This window comes from Ciconia boyciana, chromosome 9, assembly GCF_034638445.1.
Source record: "Ciconia boyciana chromosome 9, ASM3463844v1, whole genome shotgun sequence".
Taxonomy (NCBI): Eukaryota; Metazoa; Chordata; class Aves; order Ciconiiformes; family Ciconiidae; genus Ciconia; species Ciconia boyciana.
Genome location: NC_132942.1, coordinates 42,341,540 through 42,348,988, shown reverse-complemented (window position 1 = coordinate 42,348,988; position 7,449 = coordinate 42,341,540).

The following is a 7,449-nucleotide window of genomic DNA, read 5'->3' as shown; positions in this document are numbered from 1 at the left end:
CCACAGCAGAAGGACCATCTTAACAGAATTTCATGCTGTTTTGTAATTTCTGATTTATTCTGTGTCTGGTCAAATTCCAGTCCTGTTTTCAAGAAAAGAATTATACAGAGGAATTGAAAGTGAAACACTTCCTGCTCGTGTATGAAAACAGAAGTGAAGAAAGCTGTAAGTGACCAATTAGCCTTTCTCCTAGAATGAAATTATATAATTGGATACACTTTTTTCATATTCATTATTAGAAAAAAATCCCATCCTCCAAGCTGGTAACCTGTTATGGGTATCTATTATACATATCTTCCAAGCAGAGAAAAGCTTGACTTAACTTCTGATCATGGTAGATTTTGCAACACTGATAGTTAAAGGAGAGTGTATGTTCACTGCCTGTTATTCCCTTGAGAGCAAAGACATTTTTATACAGCAGCTGGTCGTCAGTGGCAGTGATGCCATGTTAGCAGTGGCAACTCTCCTATGCCATGTTGCCCAGATGTTCAGTGACAGCAGAGTTTTATTTTGCATTATGTTTTTAAGAATAGTTCCAAAAAAGTCAACAGCTTTCTCATACATCAACAGGTTAGTTTATTGATTTTCATCAGATACGATTTTTAAAAAAAAATCCTATCATCCCGTTGCAAGCAAGATGTGTCCAGCAATTTTTCAGTTGCTAAAACCACTAAAAAAAAGTTGAGTTCCCCTTGAATTGTGGTGGTGGCGGTGTTGTGGTGCATATACCAGGGGCACTATAAGCCAAAATGTAAGTTGTTTTTTTGTCTTGCACCTTCTCTGGATAGCTTGCTGAATGTGCGCTAGGGAACACTGTAGAAGTATAAAGAAATCTGAAGATATACTTACTTTATTCTCAACTGGGGAGCTAAGGACTAAGGATTAAACACTGAAAGTATTGGAAACTTTTAATGAGAGACTTTGAACAGGCAACTCCATCCTGGCCAAGCTGAGGAAATAACTTCAGAGTGATTGTCAATTTTTGCTTTTGGATCAATAGTTACGGTATATAGTCTGCACAGCCATATGTATGTATAGTCTTTATAGTACTTCATGTGGAAGGTTTTAAAATTAAAGTCTATGGTTCACCCTCAAGAAATGCTGAAAGGTGATCACAAGTATTGAACAATTGCATGTCCAGAGGAGACTTCAGGCTGGAAAAGAGGGGTTGAAGGCAGCTGGATGATTGGAGTCAAATGTATGTGATCATTTGGATTCAGACTTGTCTTCTCCTGGCATGGCATTATTACATGAAGAACCCGGTTGCCACTTTATTCCAAAATGCACATTTTTAAGGCATTATGATAATTTCGTTGAAGTTCCATCTGAAGTTTCTTGTGCAAGTTTTAGACCTGGAACGTGAACATTAGAGAGTACACAATATGTGTGTGGGCATGTGTGTGTATATATATATATTTAGCACCCTGTGTGAAAAGCTTACTAAAAGTAGCTATCTACAGTTTAGAACACCGGGCCTGTATCAGAATATCAGACTGAACAAACTACTCACACACTGCTTTTTCTTTTCTATGTAGCATGTGCATTTATTTTGCTAGTCAGGTTTTTGTACAGAACCTTAGGGTAAACACACGCATATAACTGTATTGGTACAGAAATTTTCACCATACAAATTACTACAGGACACACTACTTCTGTTTTTAACAGTGATCAGAAGATGGCTTCATTCTCCTGTTGGGTTTTCTAAGCTTTCTGAACTCCTTTAGAATTCAGGTTTCAAGGTGAAATTTAGCTGCTTATATAAATATGTACAAGCCGTTCTTGGCTGGGAAGAGTAGAGGAGAACCCTCTCTCTTTGTTATGTTAAGCTTTTCAAGTTTGAGGAAACCAGGTCACTTAATTCAAATGAAAGAGTTCTGAAAATGCAATGATTTTGACAGATGTTTTTATTTTGAAACAGGAGGAGCTATGAAGGCAATTAAATGTGCATCCACCTGGCCATAGTTCAAAAAGAGCTAATGCTCCTGCTTGATTGCAGATGGAAATACAGCATAATCCTGTATTCTTAACAGCTGGACTCGAAGGATGATGAGGTTTTTTCCACTCGGAGCCCCGAACAAATGTATGAGAATTGGTTCAGTGACATGAAGTGATACTAGCTTGTAAGGAAGAAAAAGCAAAGCTGCTAACACTGTTAACACTTCAGTTATTTCCCTAGACCTCTGGCTTCTTATATCTAATACAGACACTACAGATACGTAGATCTGCCCTCAGCTTAAGGGAAGCAGGCATATATCTTTTTTTTTTTTTCTTCCTACCAATCTTAAAATCAGGAAGATTGACGTTGGCATTTGGGCATGTCAAACCAGCCACAGGCGTTTCTCTCAAGTTCAAACCTGTATGTACCCTGTGGTGCCAGGACTGATTGCTCAGCTGCTTACCAATGTAGTTTAGTTGGCATGCCATGAACAGGTCTACCCCTGCTACCTCACCTCACGCATATGCCACATTTCTCTAGGCATTGAGTTACCAGTCACTCCTGCATTAGCAGTCAGTTTAATTTAGTCAAATTCACAGGAGCTGTTCTAAGGTGTTCGAGATGTGGGGCTGAGAAGCCGATTATAGGCAAAGATGTAGCAGCATCTTGCTGGAGCTATTACGGACGGGTACATTTGTTACATGACATCTGTTCTCCATCAGAACCCTAGCACCTGCAGAGTTATTTCCTTCTCAACAGTTGTTACGGTTTTGGTTATTGGTTGTGTTTTGCTTTCTGAGGTCGCTTCATCTGTTACATTGATAAGTTAGCAATGTGAGGCCAAAAATTCCTACAGTGAGTTCTGTATGAGAATCACAGTACAAACTTAAGTGCAAAAAGACCATTTGAAGATGAAAGTGGACAGTCTTTGCTCATAAAAGCCATCAGCTCTTAAGTGCTGTTAGTTTTCTTTGATTGGTCATTGACTCTTAAGTGTCTAGCAGTAGCAAATTTTCCAATTTGCTACTAACGAGTGATTTTAGCATGAACAATCCTGAAGACAAAAACATAAATATTCACCATCTGTACTACTTGCTAGGACAATAACTGTGTCACTAGAGAGGGATCTTATTCTATCAAAGTGACTTATCACAAGTCAGAAGAGAGAAGGCCAGTTTCTTTTTCTCCCTCTCTGTGTGTAAAAATGGTTGTGGCATTTCTGAAGAGCATGCCAGTAATATTAAAGAAGAGGTAACTGCCTGTCCTTTAAGGAAGCTGAAATACTAAAAGTTCTCAAAGTCATTGCTTCCTATTACTGTAGTAATGTGTTTCAAACAAGGTATTTTAAGATTAATTTAGGGTATGTAACACTGCACTGGGTTTCACTTTGAAGAATCAAGGCTGAAATAATGAGTAAATTTTCCCTTCTGTAAATTGCTCTTTGAATAAAAAGCGAACAAATACCTTCCCCTTTTCCTGATATTTCTGAGTGGCTTCTCAGGTGGGTTCAGATGACAGTGAATACTCTTTTATTGCTAATCATTGAGAAGTCCTGCAGCCATGTATGTGTCACGTTACAAAGCTGGCCGCGCTGCACTGTGAGCTCTGAACTGTCCTGGATGAAAGCTGCCGGCGTACATCGCAACAGAAGCCGGCACAGCTTGTGTACATCAGATCCATGCCGCAGCCTTTCCCTTTACCATCCTGAATACTAGAGGCTTCTTAAATGTACCTCTTGGGAAGCCAACTGTCTTGCAACTGTTACATTAGCAAAATGAAAGAATACCAGTATCCCTGTAGTTACTGAGGCTTAAGCTGTTAGATGCAATGGTATTGATAGCTGTAGAATAATACCCAAAGGTATGTCTTATGGGTGGAAAACTGGCATTAATAAAAGGGCAATAGCTTAAAATCTATCACTTCTTCCATTGTTTGGTTCTGAAATGAGGCATAGTCAAAACTGAGAATTATTTGGTAAAGTTACAGTTTCTACTACTGCCTTACATCTACTTTTCAGCAGCCTGCACAGTTCTAATTTTATTCTAGTATTTGAACAGGGTGACATGCAAGTTTTTGCACTGGGTGGGAGGGCAGTGGTTTTGAGTGCAGGTTCGTAACCGGTACTGCTGAAATGAACGTGACAGTAGGTCATGATGTAACACTGAGGCACTAAACAGCGGTACAGAATGTGAAGCATCTGGACCATTACGTAGTGCTGCCCATAGGACTTTCAAGTCAGAGTTTATTTCAGCCCTTATATCATTGGGAGGAGGCGTACCAACATGTTTAGGTCAGGAGCTGCTTTGTGTTCTACTGTCGTTTATTTTCTTGGCTGCCCTACTCAGCGCAGTCAGTAGCAAACAAAATATTCCTAAGTTACAGTGCCATGCGTTCCTCATAGCAACACACCTGACTGCAACTCCTAGAAATCCCTCCATGACAGAGTGATATGATTGCCTTGTTAAGAGCATGGGTTTTGCCAGTAGACTTTGCCAACAAGCCTGGCCCTTCAACCTGGATCCCTGCCTTTTTCAGGACACTTCTGTCGCCTTCTGTTACTGTGTGTCTAGAAAGAAAAAGTGGTGGCTGGTTTCAGTGGCTCACTTCCTCGGTGAGCAGTGGTAGCTGCTGTGCCGTTAGGTGCAGCATGTGAAAGCATCACAGTTTCACAGCTACATCCTGCTTTTGAAAGCAAATCAATAGAAATGATGTTACTTTGTCATTTTTGCTTGTTTTATGATCAACTTACACCATTTTTCTTGTCACAGGCAAAGGGCCTCTCTCTGTACAAAGTTGCGTGGAGTTGAGTAGGACCTGTGTTCTAACATGTGCCCTGGATGAGTAACGAGAGGCCAAAATATTGCTTGAATGGGGGATATTCAGTTTATTTGCAGATGCTGAGCCATCACAAAGTCCTGTTAAAAGAAAGGAGTAAGTGCTTCTTGAATCAGACAAAATTTCCATGTATATCACTGTAGTTTATTTTAGTTATTGACTGTCATAACCTACAAAACATGCCTCCTGTGGTCTCCTTGTGGAAACGAGTACAAAGGTTTATTAAACCAGATAGAGTAGGGTAATGGTAGTCTCATTCTTCAACCTCTTGATAAGGAAACTTCCCTAGGAAGGGAGAGGTCAGGGTTATGGTCAGTATGCCAGGAGCAGTTTACACATTTTTAGCATAGGTATCTTTAGAAAATAAGGAATAAACAGTCACATTTATTGTCTTTTTTTACTCCTTCCAAAAGCATTTCAATTTTTCAACAAATTCGATAGAACAGCAGATATCTTGAAGACACGAATTTCCAAACACAACAAAGATCAGGTGGAAGAAAAAGACTGCATTAATACCACTCAGAGGTGAAAGCCCCAAATGTTTCTCAAGCAAGTATGCTAACCACTAGGATGTTGTATAGATGTTCGTCGCCATTTAGTACCTGTCTTCAGAAGAGGACTCATAAAGGGACCTGAAAGGAAGTCCTGTGTCATAAGCCCGTTCAGGTGTGTTCCTGCACTTATTCAAGTGACTGTTGACTGATACTTTTCCACATGCAGCTGCCATAAATCTTCCATCAAGGCATTGACTACATGGTGCAGAGGGTACTAAGGCAAGTTGAATTGCCTTGATGTGTCACATCCAAGCTAGATGCTTATAGTTAGGGAACTAAGCATAGTGTAAATGGGTTAGATTCAAGGCACTTTGTAGTCAGACTTAAGTTTTGTTTTCTATTGAGGATATCTAAAACTGTTCAGAAAAAAATCCCTTGTTGCCACATTATATCTAATAAATGAATGCATACTCATTCCTCTTAAAATAAATCTGTACGAGGACTGATAAGTACTTGGAGAATGCTAAGGTACAGCAATATGTAATCTGACATGCTGGATAAGTTAAACCTTATACTCAGATTGTAGCTGCAAGCCAGAGGACAGTTTAACATGGGATTCTGGCTTCCAGTCACTGTCTTCAACAGTGGTTTGTTATGGCAGTGCCTGGAAGCCGTTACTCACCTGATAAGCCTTGCAGTAGAGGGTAGTTAACGCAACACACGTCAAACCCTGCTGAAGTTGTCACAGTTGATTGCCTTCTTTGGATTCAATACCAGCCTACTTGGTGGCTACTATTCCTGGAAAGAGCTTGGGCTAGTTTCCTGAGGTTCTCTTAATTCCCTCAGTGGTGCAGGGCTGGAAGAACAGCTTCCGGCATTTTAGCCAACTTTTCTCTTCTTAGCAACAAACGTTACTAAGAAGTCTGGTATCAACTCCAGATGCTTGCTGTCTATGCAGACTGCTTAAGGTGAGGCTCAGAAGTTCCCTTCTGTGCTGGTTTTGGCTGGGATAGAGTTAATTTTCTTCACAGTAGCTAGCATGGGGCTATGCTTTGGATTTGTGCTGGAAACAGTGTTGATGACACAGGGATGTTTTTGTTCCTGCTGAGCAGTGCTTACAGAGTCAAGGCCTTTTCTGCTCCTCACCCCACCCCACCAGCGAGGAGGCTGGGGGGGGGGCACAAGAAGCCGGGAGGGGACACAGCCAGGACAGCTGACCCCAACTGACCAAAGGGCTATTCCACACCATATGGCGTCATGCTCAGCATAGAAAGCTGGGGAAGAAGAAGGAAGAGGGGGATGTTCAGAGCGATGGCGTTTGTCTTCCCAAGTCACCATTAGGCGTGATGGAGCCCTGCTTTCCTGGAGATGGCTGAACACCTGCCTGCCCATGGGAAGGAGTGAAGGAATTCCTTGCTTTGCTTTGCTTTGCTTTGCTTGTGTGCACGGCTTTTGCTTTACTTACTAAACTGTCTTTATCTCAACTCATGAGTTTTTTCACTTTTACTTTTCCACTTCTCTCCCCCATCCCACCGCGGGGGGGGGGGGAAGTGAGCGGCTGTTTGGTTTGCTAAATGCTGGAATCTGCCGATCTTGTTTAAGTGCTACCATTGTTGAAGTCAATGGGAGATTTGTTTTCTTAAAAAGTCTGGGATTTGGGTTGTATTGATTGTTTTGTCACAGTGAAGTCTTTATAAATGCAAACTCAAGATCTATATGCTGCCAAGGCTATAATGAACATATGCAAATACAGATTTAAATTTTTTTTAAAGGAGTTGCATTCATCTTTCATGTGGCTATTTCTGGAGATGCAGTAGCTCCCTGCAGGATGCATTAGCTCACTGCAATAGCTCACCTGTCAAAAAACAGAAGAGGGTTGTATTGCATTTTTGTATTATGTATAATATTTATCAATATCCATCTGTTCCTCTTTATCATCTCTTAATTGTGGGTAGAATTAACAATTATTATCTCTGAAAGGCAGCACCTGCAACTAGTAGGTGAAAGAGATAAACTAGGCAGGCATTGGGTCAGTAGGATTGTGAGGAAATACAAGATATTCTGGTTCCATTTTTAAGAAATGGCCATGAAAAAAGCAATTTTTACTACAGTTGTTCAAACTAATAGACCTTTTTTTTTTTTTGAAAGACTGGGAAGTACAAAGGAAAATTAAGGTAACTAATT